Raw genomic sequence first — 17,474 nt, 5'->3', positions numbered from 1 at the left:
TAGTATCTCTCTTCTAGGTAATACTGCTAATCCTAGAACTCTCACTTTGCTAGTGATAGCATGATTTTCATTTAAAATATTGTTTATGATGTCAACAATTTGCTTGATACACTTGAGCTATTTTTCTTTTTCTTGAGCTTTAAACATGATATGCACAAACTATAATTATGGATGTTACGTTACATCCCTCATTCTCCTTGGATTCCAAAAGGTTGGCAATAAATTAAGCATGGTGTCATTACTAGATACCTTGGCTTTCCTTTCAGAATAGGAGTTTCATTTAAATAAATGTGGAATGGGTTCTTCAACAAGTTCAAATCCAATATTTTATCATCAAAAATTTATTTTTTGTCTATGGTCACGTGTATTCAAGTGGCTAATAAAATCCTTTTGGCTGGCCAATTCTATATTTCTTCTTGTTAGTTGCCCTCTAAAACTTCTTACAATCAATATACATAGCTCATATGAAATTTTATTTGGTCCAAATGTGAAAATGAAAAATTCATTCCAGCTACTTCTTGGGCTCATTGCATTCTCCCAAAAGATAAGGGTGGATTGGCCATCATAGAGCCTTTCACACAAGGGACCTAGATCTTAGTGAAATGGATCATTAAAGCTCTGGAAGGAAATTCACCTTGGAAATTTTTGGTTAGGTATCATATTAAAACAACTACCATGAGTAAATCATGGAGTGTTGTCCAATTGTGTGACAAGATCCTTGTAGCCCCTTACTATCATGTCCCATCATTTTGCTTGATTAAACTAATGAAATAAAACTTGATTTAGATACTAAATTAGTTAATTTTTAATTTAATTTTGAATGACTAAAAATGAAATAGAGTAGTGATATGTTTAATTTTTAGTAATTTAAATAGATTTTAATGAAAGAATGATGATGTATTAAGATTCAAAATGAGAAATGATCATGAATTAGATTATGCACATGTAATAATTATGATTTTTTTAGGGCTGACCTATTGACATGCAAATGAGTTTAAGTGGATGCAGGATTAGTCGAAGGCGAGAAGATGGTTGAGCAGAGGAGTCCTAGCCATTTGGGTAAATAATGATCATGATGGAAACCATACCACACAACACATAGTTCATGAACACTTGCATACAAATGGCATGATAAATACTTTCTAATTAAATTCTCTATGCATGCATATATTTGATAATGCATTACTACAAATAGTTAGAAACAAAGATTAAACTATGTACATCAGGGATAACTTTAAGAAGCCCTCCCCTGGGTAAAGGTGAAAAATCCTGGTGAATCTTTCAATATTTTGGGGGAAATTATTAATTTTTTTGGTGATTTTTTTTTTAAATAGGAGAGAAATATAAAATTTCATTGGCAAATTTTTCTCAGTTGCATAAGAATCGTACGAAAATTTAGGTGAATTTTTCATTATTTTTGGGAAAAAATATTAATTTTATTGGCGAATCTTTTTCTTTTGCACGATTTTTTTTGAAAAATTAAGCCGAATATTTCATTATTTTGGGGGGAAATAATAATTACATTGGCGATTTTGTTCATATTGCATGAAAAATGTGGAAAAATTAAGGCAAATCATTCATTATTTTTGGGGGAAAATAATAATTAAGGCTAATCTTCCATTACTAATTGGAGAAAAAAAGTAATATAGCAAACACATCACATCTTAGCTGTAAGTGTCCTGCATATCCATATGAAATCTTTTAGAAAGCCGCTTTTTGGCACGTATGAAATATTGATCGAGGATTCTCTGCTATCCTTTTGCATAGAAAACTCAAAACACTGTGTGTGTCAGAGGAAGAAAAATACGGAGGATAACACATATTTAATATTTAATGAGAAGCTACCAGTATTAATATGTGTTGAGGTTTTGAGTCATGTACAAGTGTTAGGACTATTGGAATGAAATATTTCTTGTGGAATGGGAGAAAAGTACATCTCACACAAATTAATATAGTATATGGAATAATCCAATGTATAGACTTGATAGTCAATTGCCACCACTTCGCAAATTGAGAAATAGGATCATTATTTATTGGCAATTGAAACTCATCCAGTTTTAATTGTATTGTCATTGATGGAAACACATACCATTTTGGGTTGGCCACTTAACTGGTACTCACCAGTATACATTGTTTGGCAACCGGTATTCAAGTCAACCGGCACCGGTAGATAAGGGAAACTGACAAATTAGGAACTGGTATATGAGGCTGACATGGGAGATTAATCTAGCAGGTCTGTTGGTGCCCAAAAATGGGTTTACACTGACTCAAAGGCATAGAACAATTTGTTTTCTCCTGAAAATATCTATGGAAAGCCACTCCCAACTTTTTAATATTCTTCAAACTTGGACCAACAATAATAAGGATGCTAGATCCTTCTATGCTTTAGGCTCTACAAAACAAGGGAGGGTGATCCCCATGCTTATTTGTGATTTTATGCCACACTCACAAATCATGCTTCAAACAAAGTAGATAATCTCATATAAAGACTCAACAATAAGGGAGAATGCTCAGGAATGGCAAATTTCTTAGTGATCCTCAACCCGCCTGGAGCATGAGATAACTAACACATATGATAACATTCATATAAAATGAAAGTATTCTGATATTCAGCAAGTTATAGCAAACCAGTGGTGATTCGGAACAATAAATAAATACCTAGACATTCACTTAACTATGATCAGTGCCTTATTCCATTGGGTAGATGAACTCATACTGCATTAGACTGTACTTCTGACAAAATTTATCTAACAACATATAGCTAGAGATAATATTGCCTTACAATATATCGTATTTGTAATCCCCACCCAAAACTACTTATCAAAATCCCTATAAAGACCCCTATCACTCTGCAATTTCATTCAAGCGTTTAATTGACCTATCAGACCAAAGCATGAACAAAAGGTTACATACACCACAAAAGTGCAATGAATCATAAAATCCCTGATAATATACATTCAAAATATGATAGAACAATACATTGGAGAGAAATGGGTCTGAATCATATATTTATTCATTAATTATGTTGTCTCTGTAAGAATACATTCCATACATAACTCTTTCAAGAACCTGCAAAAATCATAGACACAAGACTCTTTTCTATTTTTTGCTCTGTAAAATGACCTTTTACAATCCTTTTGTTTCACCTAGATTTTGCTATTTGGAAACAGAAATTCGAAACACATAAGGAACCAAAATTTTGAACCCCGTCTCATAGCTCTAAATTCCCTTTTATAAAAAACAAGGGAGCAAACAAGCTTCAGGCTAGAGGAGACACCTATCATCTAAGAATGACTATGCATAATCGCATTTTGTTATACAAAACAATCATCCTCAAACTTTCTTATACTGGATCAAAATTCACAGCCGCCTTCTTCAAAACTCATGATGAAAATTACCCCCATCCTATCTTACGGGTTGCAAAATATCTGCCACTAGAAAACAAAAACAGTTATGCAAACGGTTTACAACTTTCTATTCATTATTCAAATACATGCCACTCCATGCGCTATAGTCTTCATCAGATGGCCAATTTAAGTTCATTATTTCATCTGATTTTGCCCTATATGGAATATACTTAACAGTTACTTGGTTTGCCTCTCTTTCAAAAGTTTCAAAAAATAGCCGTGTAGCAATTATTTTATCCATACTATCCTCCAGCATATCCATATTTAGCCCATCACAAATCATTTCTACTTGGGTGTTGATGACTCTCTCTGCCTCTTCCTTCCAAGACTGCAAAGGCTTAATTGCCCCTTCTCTATCTTTAATATCTGGCAAAAGAGTTTGTTCTAATTCACTAAAACTCTTCATCAATTCCCTTATCTTTCTTTCTATATTTTCTGGCAGAATTTGGGATTCCTGCATTGATTTCACCAACAAAAATGTTGGTTGGAGTGCATGTGGCCTCTTAGTATGAAATTTAGAGGCCATGGACATCATTCTAAGCTCATTTGCCCTTTGTAACCACTTTGTAAACAGGGGAATTTCCACTTCTTTATCATCATTAAACTTTTGACTAGCATCAAAAAGTAAAGAATATAAGGCATGAATACAGCTTAACCTGTTTTCAATTTTCTCATTTAAATGAGTTAGCACAGAGCTAACTATATCCTTCTGCTCTTTGACTGATTGTTTTTCTGATTCTTTCAATTTATTTTCTAACTCAACAATCTTCTCCAAAAGCTGAGACTCATTTGGTTCAATTAATCTAGTAGTATCAGGCTCATCATCATCATATGGGACTAATACCATGCCAGGGATATTAGTACTTGTATTTAATTGAGTTATTTCTTCTCTTTGGACCATAGGTGGTGACCTGGATGTTGATGGCTCAGACGGTCCTGCAAGTGCGGGATAGGAAACCTTTATTTGTCCTTGCTCAAGGAGTTGCACTCTCGTTTGCAACTCCACACATATTTTCTAAGATACATTATAATCATTAAAAAGCTTATCAAATTTCTTCATCAACTCAGCCCTCTCTAAAGCTTCATTTTTCGCACTCTCATGTGTCAGCTTAGCAACATCAACATTCAATTTTGTAGCCTCTACACTTGATGTGTCAGCTACTCTCTTTGTAATAAAGCTTCCCCTCAAGGTGGGGTTTAAATCACTGATGTTAGGCATCCTAGGTCCTTCCTCTAATGCCCATATAGCCAAGGTTGCATAATCATCTGCAAAGTCTGATCCTCTTAATGCTAACCCTACTTCTTCTTCTTTTAATTTCCTAATTGCATCAAATGCCACTACATCTACTGTATCCCATTCTGGCAATATAAAGACTCCAGCCTAACTTATAATTTTCCTACCCTCATTAGCAATGATTTTCTTGAACTCTTCCTTCATTTCACTTTTTACTTCCTCTTGGATTTCTTGGTCTAATCTATCTGGCCTTTGGGCCTTCCTCTCAGCAATCCTTCCTTTGTATTCCTCAACCTTTGTTTTCCATACTAACTGCAAAAAGGCTGGGCTTTTTACAAATGCATCATCCGCAAGTAAATTATCACATGCCTCCTTTCTTGTATCTTTGAACGATTTACCCTGGATATCCAAGGGAGTAAGATCCAACTCCAAATTAGGAGGCAATACAGGAATACCCATCTGCATTTCTGGACTTGTTGCAACAAACTTGTCTCTCTCCATCTGAGCTTCATCTTGCCTTGCCAGTGAAAAGGATACAGCTGATGGCGAGGGACTTCTATTAGAATCTTCAAGATCAATGATCCTAACTCCTTGAAAAGGCTTAGTTTGTATCTTGGGGAAAGGCTCGGAACTCATCATCTTCTTACCCTTTCTCCTTATCAATCTCCCACTATCATTGCTACTATCTTCTTCCTCACTTACTTCTTCTCTAACCCTTTTGTGTGGAGATTCTTGAACAGGCCTCTCTGCTATCACACCACTTGCTTTTCGGGATACAGGAGGTTGTGAGCTTAATTGTTGTCGGAAATGAACTTCTTCAAGTCTAGCTAGCTTCTCTCTTAAGACCTTAGTCAATTCATCAAAGTTTTTCATAACAAATTCAATCTTGCCATGGAATGGAGAAAAATCCTTTAATGGATCATATTTTGGATCCATCTTCTGAATAGCAGCCCATAATTTTCTAAAAATTATCCACTTCTCTTTTCTCCATTCCTGCATTGTGGGGTCAAATTCATTCCTGATTAAATCCTCAGGAAAATTATGCACATGGGGCAACATAGATCCTTTTATTCTCCTTCTAAAAGTGCTTTAAAAACCCTCAAGGTCACTATTTCTAGCTATACTTACCCCCAAATGATATGGAGCAAAGAATTTGTCAAAGTGCTCATGTCCTCCTTTTATAATCACAAAATAAGGGATAATGGTGTAATCCGAGAAGAATTTCCCTTTTCCTTTTCCTTTTAAATCTTGATCCTGAATATATCCAATTTGCCACATCACCTCAGAAAAAACCCATTCTCAGAGGAACATTGAAGGGCAGTATACTTAGGAATGTGATAATAATTAGGAGATGAATTAGGCTAAATTGGAAGTGATTAGAAGAATCTAGAAGAGGTTTAGGAGGCAAGTGGGAGATGTAGGAAAATGCAAGTGGATGAGGGAAAAGGATTTTAATTATAATTAAATTACTTTATTTCAACCAAAATAAATGCAACTTGCATAAATACAAGTGGGGGGATTTTATAAATAAATTAGATTTATTTATTTGCAAGGATCAATTTAATTAAATGTAAATTTAATTAAAATGGGAGAAAGGGGATTTAATTAAATAAAGTAATTTATTTAATTAAAGGCTAGAAAAGGTTTATGTGAATTTAATTAAATAAATTGAGTAATTTATTTAATCAAATAGATGAATGCGAAGAAATCAATTAAATAGAATTTAATTAATAAGAGGATATGGTTAAAATAAATATTAAATATTTATTTAAGAAAGTGGTCAGATTTATACGTCTACTTTTTGCCCATCTTTGAAGTGACGTGTGTGCACATGTTGATTCAAAGAAAAATCGCTGGATATGCCACCAAATTTTTTTGATATGATGTTGTTGCCAAAGTTGTCGATATGATGCCCCAGCCAACATCTTTACTGTTTCATAGACTTGTTTTTTCATGTATATATATAGTTAAGCATGGAAATAATTTCCTTTCGTACTAATATAGTGTTTCTGGGTTGAATGAAAGAAACTCAAGTGATATAAGTATTGGAGTGTTAATTTCAGTTCATGTTTCAAATCGCCGATCAATGAAGCTGGGTGCTTTGTAATTGGACATTTTCCCAAGTTGCTATTTAACTTTTTTATTTATGTCATGATACCGTGCATAACTACAATGTTTCTATTTTAGAGGGAAGTAGGTAACTTTTTCTTTTGTCAATTGCACCTATTTATAATCTAACATTGATGCTTCAACTGTTGTAAGCACAACATGCTCTAAACTTGAGTATTCCTTGCTTGTCTTGAAAGAGTGCCTTTCTTAACATAGCAAACATCCTCCTAGGTATGGTTCTTTTCTATTATCTAATTTCATCTATTTTGGTCCTTTGTTTGCAATAATATATCTAATTTGCATGCTATTTTTCATTCAGACTTAAAGAATTTGGTAATGTATTTTCATATATAGACTTTACATTTATGTTTCCTTCAATTGTATAAACTATATTCTTTAATCAATTTGAACTTTTTAAAAAGATGTATACTTATTTTAGCATTTATGTTAAAAAATAACGACTCATTTTACATGAAGCTAAGTTTAAATTTGAATACATGTTCTGTCTATATTCATAAGTCCTCATTAAGAATTATTTTACTATTGAATGCTTAATCTATATGTTTTCTTCTTTTGGCCTCCTCTTCTTTTTTGACACATTGCTTGTTCATTGAATGTTGCTTTTTCTTACTCTCTTTAATGTGTCTAGTTTCTTGGTTATGTCATGTGTTCAGCATTTCTGATTTACAAGTTTTCTGGATCGTAAAGCACATTGAGCATTTATAGCATCTAATTGCATGAGACATTAAGGGTAAGATACTTTTGCGCTTTTGTTGTGCATTGTACAATTCAAATGATGCCTTCATATCTGGTTAATTGTCTAGACTATTTGAGGCTTTGTGATTATTTTAAAATGCTCTTTAGTTTACTTAATGTGCTTAAATTACTTTAAAACAAACAACTTCAAGTCTGCATACTCACGAATGTATATGCCAAACTGCTCTATTTCACAGCAAAGGTAGAAATAAACTTTATGTAATAGACTTTGTTGTCCAGCAGGCAACTTTATTCTTGCCTTTTTAAATCATGCTTCTCCTACTCCTACAATGCAAACTTTACTTTTACATGTTTTCCTATGCCTCATCTTCGCTAGATCCACTTTTCATTTTCCATGATAGTAATAAGGAAATCATTTTGCATACTCCAGGATCGAGGGGCATGACCTTTGTTGAGACCTTGGAGTTCAAATAGTGGGGTAATTGGCATGAATTTTATGATTGGGATAATATCCTGAACTTTTATTGTTAATCGTTTGGTCATTGCTCCATAATGTACATCATGGACCAAAAGTTGCAATCAACAAAACCATTAAAGAACATTATAGATACAGAGAACTATAAACCTCCTAGTGTGGACTTGTCGGAACAAACAATTGACATGGTATTGGAAAATAATAACATGTTTAAGGTGAAATAATTTGCATACAACGTAGGCGATTGTCTTTTTGACTCTTTTCAATTCTTGTTACACATGTGATACACTTCTATAGAGTTGCGCATTGGAACTATTGACCATTTTATAAACTCCCTACAAACCAATGATCGTGATGCTTTATATTCATACGGCTATGAGCTGGACCCCCAAGGATTGTATGAAATGCATGGAGTATGTGATGTTGACATGTATCTACGACGTATGCATCTCCTAGCAATTCCGCTGCTAGGTTGTAATGAGAATGGCCTTTGGGGGGATGTATTTTGTATTGGATGGCTAGCCAAATGGCTAAACATTGAAATATGTATTTGGTCTTCAACAAGAAAATCAAAGTACTTGCACTTCAATAAAAACTTACAAATTAATTCATATTCTATCCTATTCCATGACCAAAACCCTACTCGTGGACATTTTGAACCGCTAATTAACAAGAAAATGAGTCTACACATGATGCAGATTCAATTAATAGACAATTCAAAGATGATTCTTGCATTGACTAATAGTTTTGTAAAAGGAAAGTTTGGAAATGAAGTGCCCAACCTGTGCAAAGATGCATTGTCAATGTAAGATTGTGGCGACAACTTGTTCAATACAATAGTCACTCTAACAAACAATGAATATGATGACCCATCTCTTTGATGGTATATGGCTCATACGTTTTACAATGCACTACTTTGCAAAGAAAATGTAGCAATAGGTTGCATAGAAACATGTATCCATTGTGACCTCATGATTAGTTGTGGTGTGTCAAGTTGGCAAGTGTATATCGCAAAAATTGGAGACCCACATGAGCAAAACAAACTTGAAGGTGCATATTTCTGTTTTGAGTGGCTATCCTACATCTTGCAAGTAAGAGTTAAAGTATGGTCAAGAGTGAGCAAAATGTGCATACAAGAATATTGAAAATCCTTAACACCTACCAAAGTATACAATATCATGAGTTACAAAGTCAATGAGATGCATACACACAATACACCATCTAGGGTGGACAATATAATGGCAATTGATACTAATGTTGAACAATCACATATGATGACATTGGTTCAAGCAGAACCAAAAACTAGTTTGCACAGGCTTGAACAATTTATTCGAAATAATGAACATACAAGGATCAATACATCTACACAATCAAAAAATGCTTTAAACAAAGTTGTCCATGCATCAGCGTCTATCAAACTGAAAAACAATCTACGAAGTTGTTCACAAAAATCACACATGACTCACTTCGCAAAGTGAAACAACAAATATGTACAACAACTACATGTCAGGGGATTCAAAACTCAATAAGAAGACCACAAAAAAAAGAGAACGTTACATTGAAAAAATACAAGACACACCAAAACATGTCTATGAAATATGTGTGCGACTCCATTTTAAGAAGAAGATGAGAAATTTAACATGAAAAATGATACAAGCATACCAACACCTACTACCAAACAAAGAGCACATTTGTGGTCAAAACATATGCAAGTTTTGTAAACAACAACTAGACCAAAAGATAAAACCATCATATGCAACTCCAGAACATATCAACACAAATAGGCCACTAGTACATATCTACACTTTCAAAACTTGAAGAAAGATTAGTGTCACTCCGTATTGCATTTGCACAAATTTGGCAATTAGGACAAAAGATCTCAAATTGGATTAACTAGAACAATTATTAATGTACCAACAGATATTAATATTATACAAACAACATTTCCACGATCATCTGATGAAACATGGATAGTTGTTGTTGCATTGAATAGATGTCTGCAATACATAAATGCATATTAAAAAGGCAGAGTGCGTCCGAACATTATTATGAATGCCCTGAATGAATTGTGCAAAACAACATTATACAAAATGCAAAATATGAAACTAAACAAAATTTAGCACGACCATTTGTACCCTTCACAAGAAAAGACACCTAGTAGTGAGTCTTCATCAAGTGACAATGACAATGAAATTAACAATGTCATGGAGGTTGAAACAAACACCTTGATACATGGGTTCACCGAGTCAAGAACTATACATTCTCTTCAAGACAAAATGATTGAAATCGCACTTGTAGAAGGGAAACTACCTTTGGAAATATTCTAGGACAAGTATGTAGAAGAGATGATCTTTCCAACGTTATTTTTTGGTGAACCACATGACCAACAAATTCCAAAAAAAATCATATCAAAGAATTGCTCAATGGGAATTGCAAAATTTAAATCAAGCATTTGCATATCACACCACTAATTTGTTTTTCAAAGCTATCAAAATACTAATTGCCCAAGTGTTTTCTTGCATTTGGATAAGAATACGCAAAGGAAAGTTAAAAGGAAGAACATTGGTGACAAGAGATGTCAACTACAAACCAAACCTCAAGAAAATTCTGCAATCATATATTGGATATACAAATTTTAAGAAGATCAAAAATTCACCAGACTATTTGCAACATCTCAAGAAGAACATTTTTGCAATGATACAATAGTTAGGACCACCAACATTTTTTTTTTGACATTCAATAGTGCAGAGCAAAATTGGACACCATTGACACAAACATTAGGAGAACTGTACATGACACATCATACAACCGCAAGGCAAATCCAACTTGACTCATTGTCCAACATTGACATTTCATCTTTGATAAAAAAAGATCCCGTCACTTGCACCCGCTATTAAAAACATAGAATTAATGCAATGAAACAATTATTTTGTTTAGATGAAACTTTTTTTGGAAATGTATTAGACTACTTCCCATTTACAGAATTCCAAAGTTGAGGAAATGAACATGACCACTTCATGTTATGGGTTAAAGATGCCCCAATCTATGGAAAAGATAATAATGCTACTATTGAACACTTTGTCGATAAATATATAACTTGTGACATCAACACTTTAGATGACCACATAGCTAGATTGCATATGCACCATCACACAAAGCAATGTGGAAAGACAAGGACAAGAAAGTGTCACTTTGGTTTCCAACAACCTCCAATGAAGGAAACAACAATACTTGAATCATTCATTGACAAAGACCATAACCATATGCATACTACTGCTAACCTTAGATCAATTTTAGAGACGTCAAGTTATGAGCCATCCATGTCCTTTGCAGATTTCTTAGTCAACATAAACATGTCTGAACATGAATAAATCGTAGCCATACGTTCTACGGTGACGAGGCCAACATTATTTCTCAAAAGAAAGCCAACTCATATATGGAATAATTCATTTGCACCTCACATTCCACATCTATGGCAAGCAAACACATATGCACAGTTTGTCCTCAATACATATGTTGCAACAATGTACTGTAGTTGTTACATGACAAAAGACAATAATTCAATGACAACTGCATTCAACAAAATACGATCATAACATTGATGCCATAAATATGGTAACAAAACTAGGAAATGCCTTGCTCAACCTGCAACAAATGTCTGCTCAACAAGTTGTACACATTGTCCTCTCCCTACCCCTTAACTATAGTTTATGTACTTGTAAATTCATTGACACTTCTGCCCCTCACAACTACCTTAGCCAATATTTGTCTTGCAAAATTTGTTGCACAGTATGCAATGACAAAAGGAAAATCAGCAAAGCGAGGTAGACCTCAAATTATCAGATTTATCAATTATGATAAGCATGTTGACAACGAAAACTACTACAGAGAGAAACTTCTACTGTGCATTCCTTTTTCTACTGATGAAAACACATAGAAGAAAGGCTTCCAAACTTGGCAAGATGTTTTTGCCAACAATGAAAAAATGATACACATTAATGAAGTAAAGTACACATACAATGTGAACGAATCATGGGGTGATGTGGCTGATACTATAAATGATGCCAAGCTCGGAGATGAATACTATAGAAATGTACACAATTTCCAAAAGACAAATAAGGACGACAAAGAAGAGTACAACCTGGAACCAGACATCACCACACTAAGACATAATGTCTACATCAAAAAAATATCAAGACCATTTGAAATTATTAGACATCCCCAGCTAGATGACAACACAAAATATTATGCTACTTGTAGAATGCTAAACAAAGAACAACAAGCTATAGAAAAAGACATATTAATGAGGAAACAACAAAACCTAGACGAGCCATTGTACTTGATCTTAATAGGAGGTGCTGGCATAGGGAAAACCTTCACTGCAAAGGCAATGTATCAAGCACTTCTGCGTATATACAATAACGTAATAGATAGTCACCCAGACAAAGTAAAGGGCTTGTTACTTGCATACACAGGAAAAACAACATATAATATAGGAGGCAAAACATTGCACTCTGCATTGTTCATACCATTTCACAAATCCAATTCTAATACTCTAAGCTCGGAAAGATTAGATGCATTGACAAAATGAATACCAATAGTTGTGTATTGTTCTCATTGATGAGATCTCGCTAGTTGGAGCTAGAATGTTGTGTTGCACAGACAAAAGATTTTGTGAAATAATGTGAACCCCAACTAAACACTTTGGTGGCTTAGACATTATATTCTATGGTGACTTGAACCAAGTAGAACGTATACACGATTGTCTAGTATTTCAAGCACCAACAATAGACACTAGCCTATTGCCATATGATTTTTGGCAACAACATGTCAAATGTTTCAATCTGCAAACTACAATGAGGCAAACAGATCAATTTTTTGTTGTTGTCCTCAATAGAATACGCACGATCTCTCAAACCAAGGATGACATAGCATATTTGAATAGCAAATGCTTACGCTCCCCACCTACAAACCCAACATTTCCATTTATTTTTTACAAAAGAAAAGATGTCGATGGACACAACCAAAAGATATTATCTACTCTTCCTGGAGAACTACTTATAATAAATGCAATTGATGAACACAACAACATTGTTCCTATAGAACAATTGTACAAACATAGTGCAAATTTGGCAAATCAAATAATGTTAAAAGAAGACATATTGGTTGAGATATATACTGGTAACTATGATATACAAGATGACCTTGTCAATGTCTCAGATGGACAATTCAAATCATATACACAAACCAACAATGTCTATGTCATTTGGGTTGAATTCAATGATCAGTGCATTGGAAGATCTCAAAATACAAAACTACCACAGCCAAACCAAACATATGTTGACAATGGATGGGTACCAATTCTCTGAGGAGAAAAACCACTCCACAAACATAGTGCTACATAGAAGACTACTATTCAAAAACAATTTCCACTCCAGCTAGCATGTGCTCGAATAATACACAGAGCATAGCGATTCACCATGCATGGTCTTTCATTTTAACCTTTCGGTGTCCACCAACATGGGTTGTCTTATACAGCTCTAAGTCGCACATCAAGTATTCAAACATTGTTCTTGTTGAGCCCTCTAACACCAAGAAACATCAAGATAAAACCAACAATCGTAGATGGCATGGAATGACTCAAGACAATTGCTAATTAGACTCTTCAAAATAACATGCATTATCAAAAAAACATGGCCCAAATTGTCATTTCTGCATTAAACACTCAACATTTCCAAACGCATAGAGAAGACATCCTACATGACATAGACCTAATGTCATCATACATTATTTGCCTCCAAGAAACATACTTGTATAAACCAACAATAGACAATACACTTTCAGGCTACAATTGTTTTGCAGTGTTCCATGTTCATGACATAATGACTTGTGTTAACAAAAACATACATGTGGTTAGTACAACACCTTTAACACTAGAGAATGTTGAAGCATTATTCCTCTCATGCATTCTTAATGAACACACATTGTCCATTTGTAATATTTATGCCAAACCAAGAACATCAGTTACCAACATCATTGCAATTATCAATGAAGCAATGGGAATTGCTCCTAGTGGCGTCGTTGTCTATATTGCAGGTGACTTCAATATTGACATATCAATATAGTAAAAAATAATACTGTATACATATAAAAATGGCTATGAGAAATTAAATAAATATTTTATATTTATTTGATAATTATTCTTCTATTAAATAGTTAATTTTAAAAGATTAATTTATTTAATTCATTTCATGTCCTATTAATTAATTTAATTGAAACATTTTATTAATTAATTCATTATATCCTTTTCTTCTAATCAATTAATTAAATATCTAAATATTTAAATATTCCTCTATCTACTATCCTATAGTCTTATTAATTAAATAATTTCTTAATTATTTAATCCCTTTGCCAACTTATCCATTATGCAGCTAAATTAATTCAACAAAATTAAATTAAATTAAATCATTTATTATCCACTTATCTCCAACTTCCAAAATAAATGAAATATTGTGTACGTACACATATTTCCTAACCTTCTTCTATATTCTCTCCAACATCCCTATATCTTAGGAGGACTTGAGTCCACTTGTCCTCTCATTCCTTAATCTTCTCCAACTATCCTATATCCTCTCAAGTCTTCAACTCAGTCAAGGTGAGATGAGTGACACTTGTCTTCTCCTTCCCCCTTTCTCTCAACCTTCAACCTCTTGCTCGTAGCCATCCAATGTGCAAGATTCAATCATGACTGCTGATTTCTGCCACTTAAGCTCATGCACTCAAAATCTATAAAAAGAGGTCTCCTAAACCATTCTGAAACTAATAGCTAAGCTTATAGTCATTCTAGGAGTTTTTATCTTGCATCTGTGAGTTTGAGTTTGAAGCAATTAGCAATTTTAAAATAATTTAATATCATGTTAGCTTAAATCATTTTCATATTCATCTCATAGTATCAATTAACTATCAGTCCATTCTTCATATGCCATCTTGAAAGCTACCAGTGCTTGTCTGAGAGAAAATCATCTGCAACTAGAAACAGTGGAGTTAGGACACAATGAGACATAAATCATGAAGGTATAATATCTTTTATTTACTAATATTTCATGTTGTTTCATTGGTTGAATCTAAATATTTCTTGTAGCTTTCTTTTATATTATATGATGGATTAACAAGTTTTAGGACATTTCTTTGGAGTTCAACTTTAGCCTCAACAAGTACAACTATTTAAAAGACACATGCAAATACAAAACTTGCACTTGTTACATGAACAAAAAGATACTTTATCAAGAAGCAACATTGATCACATTTGGACAAACAATAATGCACACATAGCTAAGATCGAGAGGTTGGAAGTATATTAGACTGACCATGACATTGTTCTCACACACAGACAATATTTTCTAGCCATGGAATATGCTATGCAAGGAGCAAACATTAATAGGGGGTACCCCTTAGACAATGTACAACTCTCTACCTGTAGCATTCCTTGTGCTAATACTATTGCAAAACATGCTTCATTCTTACATGCATAGCATAAGTTCCCCTAACAAAATCTAATGTCGCCACTCTTTTGTAGTTCACTTAACACGTGGATCTCAGCCACGCAACATCTTCTAGATCAGTGTCTTCCAAGGAAAGGAACATTGTTTACCCAAAAAATAGTACAGTATTTAGACAATTTCAACAAACTGCTTGCCTACATAGAATTAGCACAAACATTTCCACTAAATAAGCATTTTTATTATCTCTCTAGCACTCACTATTTTTCTTCTGCAGATCTTTCATACATGTCCATTCCACGGATCCAAACACTCACAACTCACAACAACACCTTGGAAAATGGTGATAACTTTAAATAATATTGCAGCAATTGCTCGATTAATAATTTTGCATTTTGCACAAATGCCCTGACATTGCATGGTTTTGAATATTCTATTTTGTAAATGCGTGCACAACAAAGAGACTTTGAAACAACCAGCCCCTACTGTACAAAAACCAACAACAAAGAGGTAAAACATGCCTACTATGCTAAATAAATGCAAACTTATGCGTCAAGAAAATTAGAATCACAACTTACAACATTTGTTTGCTTTGTTATTTGATAATAAAATTAGCATCACAACTTACAACATTTGTTTTCTTTGTTGTATTATAGTCATGTCGATCAGTTCAAAGGAAAAGACAACCCTTGTTGCACCCTCACTACACAAGTAATTCATACCAAACAAAGGTACCCATGTCAACCCCTTCATTCCCAACCCAATTATTTGCTTTCACAAATTCCATTACTTGTCTCTTTCTAGTCCTCATTGCACCTTGAATTTCTTATTTGTTACACTTTGGGCCTATATGTCGATTATTTATACAATATACCACAATATGTCAATCAGTTATTCTCATGTAAATTAGCAAAGTAATTCATACCTAATTGACTTTGCACTCTTATTTCCATCCTATGGTATGCTTTCTTCCTTTTGTAGGAGCTCCACAAAGGTCGAATACAATAAGCAAGATTGCACTCCTCCACATGACCACATACAAAAATGGTAACACATGTCCACTCAACTAATGAACTTCACATCTGTAGCATATTGCATTGATTTTATAACGTCATCAGAACCTAGTGATATTGAAGGTAAATATGCATCTTTACTTCCCACTTTGTGAATGCTTCACTTTATACTCACCAACATTGCATTGATCTCAATCTTTTGACTTTGTAAATGCCTCACCAACATGGAAATCAGTGCACCAAATGTCGCCTCTCCACAATAGCACACAATAAAATGATAAATCTAGTGTTGCTCCCCAGATACATTGATCCTTATACCACGTCTTCATTAACTCTGCAAGTTGCACTAGCTGCTTTGCTTTCCTGTAATCAAATTAGCAACATTGAACAACAAAACGTCGCCACTTTCAACATGCACACGCAAAAAAGTGAACCTAAACAAAGGTATCAAAACCATGCATCTCACTTCTACTAAGACTATTTTGCTTTCAGCTTATTTGCTAGTGCAATTTCACTTCCACTCTATTTCTTGTCTATCAATAGGTTACATTTCTGCTTGGTCATTAGTTGACTCACTATTCATTTCCCTTTTGTGAGAGGAGACATTTCGAACACAGCCAACCATGTACAAAAAGCAAACTAATATTTTGTCTTGCCTTTTTGTTTTATGTACAGTGCACAGATGGATTCTAGCAAGCAGCAAAATCCCAACCCACATTCCACCGAGCAGCAAAATCCCAATCCACAACTACATAAAAGCAAGAGGTAACCCATGTCAATCCTGATAACAAAGGAAGTTCTACCTTTTGAAATTTACATTTACATTAGACACTATAACATGCAAATTTTGCAAACTCTAAAGATTCTATTTCATAGAAAATTTCACTCTCAAGTCTTAACCAAGTCCTACTACGTTGACTTTGATTCCTTGTGTATACACCTAAAAATGGTCTGAAGATAATTAGTTAAATGAGCAATTATTTAATTAATCCCCCTTCCTAATTTAATTGAATTCATTAG

This window comes from Cryptomeria japonica, chromosome 10 (assembly GCF_030272615.1).
Source record: "Cryptomeria japonica chromosome 10, Sugi_1.0, whole genome shotgun sequence".
Lineage (NCBI taxonomy): Eukaryota > Viridiplantae > Streptophyta > Pinopsida > Cupressales > Cupressaceae > Cryptomeria > Cryptomeria japonica.
Note: the sequence above shows the minus strand (reverse complement) of the source record.